The sequence below is a fragment of the Schistocerca cancellata genome, chromosome 7 (assembly GCF_023864275.1).
Source record: "Schistocerca cancellata isolate TAMUIC-IGC-003103 chromosome 7, iqSchCanc2.1, whole genome shotgun sequence".
NCBI lineage: Eukaryota > Metazoa > Arthropoda > Insecta > Orthoptera > Acrididae > Schistocerca > Schistocerca cancellata.
In genome coordinates this window covers 408,569,631-408,571,834 of record NC_064632.1, presented here as the reverse complement: position 1 = coordinate 408,571,834, position 2,204 = coordinate 408,569,631, and the positions used below count along the sequence as shown (strand labels likewise).

The 2,204-nt window shown below is 42.2% G+C and overlaps 1 pseudogene; it reads left to right on the top strand.

Moving 5' to 3' along the window:
* The first annotated feature begins 741 nt into the window (after positions 1-741).
* LOC126093142 (5S ribosomal RNA) lies at positions 742-859 on the top strand (annotated as a pseudogene).
* Positions 860-2,204: the final 1,345 nt, after the last annotated feature.

The window sequence follows — 2,204 nt, the reverse complement described above, 5'->3', positions numbered from 1 at the left end:
GTGACATACACACTGTCTCAGTATCGTTTTCTTAGACACAGTCTTTGAAAGAGGGAACGAAAAAATTATTGCAGACGGTACAGTAGTGGGTTGTAAACTGACACTTAGAAGTAACGCATCCTACGTAGCTTGAGACAGAGTCGGATCATACCTAGCTTATCCGAAGGAATCGTAACAGATAACGTTTCGTCGCAGCCACATACTGTGATATTAATGACAGTATTTCTGTCGAATTTGAAATTGTACATGGTTCAAGAAAGTCGACGAACAGGACCAATACCTTACTTACGTTCCGGACAGCACGTTTTGAAATTTTTATTTATACACTGGTGTTATGGGCGCTGGAAAAAAACTGCTCGCAGGGGTAGCTAACTGAATGGTTAGTAATCTATAAATGTTGCAACAGTGCAACATTTGAGTATATTAACTTGTTTGATTTGTTCCTTATAGGAATCACCCGTGTAATGCACATGTGTCTGTAGTGTCTACAGAAAACTGAGCTGATACACGCAGTGTCTCAGTGTCATTTTTTTCGATGTAGTCTTCGAAATAAGGAATGAAAAATTATATATATATATATATAATGTTGAACGGCTGAATATCAAATGATCAACTTTTCCCCACCTACCATAAAAGCTGTATATAAATAAAAAATTAAGATTTATTAAAGTATCGCTTGCCTCTTACTTGACTATATGTCACACCTTACATCCAAATTTTGTTGTCCCTTTGACACCGTAAGGCATCGGCCGTACCGCAGTGGATACACCGGTTCCCGCGAGATCACCGAAGTTAAGCGCTGTAGGGCGTGGTCGGCACTTGGATGGGTGACCATCCAGGCTGCCATGCGCTGTTGTCATTCTTTCTGATTCCGACTTAGTGTATGCCTCTGGTGTACTATGTACTATCCTGATTACCGTCTATCCACATACATATTCGGCAAGCGACCATGCGGTGCGTGGCGGATGGTGCCCTGTATCACCACTTTTCATTTCCTTTCCTGTTCCACTCGCAAATAGTACGAGGTAAAATTAATGTCTACATGCCTGCATACGAGCCCTGATTTCTCTATCTTATGATCGTGGTCCATAGACGAATCGTATGTCGGCGGCAATAGAACCGTTGTGGAGTCAGCTCACATACTAATCTTTCTACTTTTTTCAGTAATGTTCCTAGAAACGAATGTTGCCTTCCCGCCAGGGATTCCATTTTACTTTCCCATAGCATCTCCTTAACTCTTGAGTGTTGTTCGAACCTTGTAAGAAATATAGCAGCCAGCCTCTCAATTGCTTGGATGTCTTTCTTTAATGCAACGTGGTACGGATCCCAAACACTCGAGCAGTACTCAAGAATAGGGTGCACTAGCGTCCCAAGTGCGGTTTCCCTTACAGATGAACCACAGTTCCCCAAGATTCTCCCAATAAACAGCAGCCGTCCGATCACCTTCCCTACCACAATAAGCACTTCTTCGTTCCATTTCATATCGCTTTCTGCTATTATCCCCACATATTTTAACGATTTGACGGTGTCACCTAGGACACTACCAAAGCTGTATCCCAACATTAAGGTTTTCTTTTTCATACTCAACTGCATTGCCTTAGATTTTTCTACCTTTGAAGAGAGCTGCCATTCATCACACCGACTAGAAAATTTTTCTAAACCATCTCATATTCTCGTACAGTCGCTCAATTCTGACACCTTCCGTACACCGCAGATTTATCAGCAAACAACCGCAGATCGCTATCCACCATCTCGCCAGAACATTTGTGTATATAGAAAATATAGCGACCGTATCACACTCCCCTGGGGCACTTCCGACGATACGCTTGTCTCTGATCAGCACTCGCCGTCTAGGACAACATACTGGGTAGTGTTACTTAAGACAACTTCGAGCCACTCAGAAATGTCGGAAGCTTTCCCGTATCCTCATAGCTTCGTTAAAGATCTGGAGTGGAGAACCGTGTCATACGCTTTCTGAAAATCTAGAAATATGGAACCCGCCTGTTGTCCTTCATCCATAGTTCGCAGTGTATCATGTGAGAGCTGTGTTTTGCATGAGCGATGATTTCTAAAACCGTACTAAATCGTGAACATAAGCTTCTTAGTCTCAAGAAAATTTATTATATTCGAACTGAGAATATGTTCAAGGATTCTGTAGCAAGCCAATGTTAAGGATTTGGTTTTTAATTTTGCGGGCCCGTTCT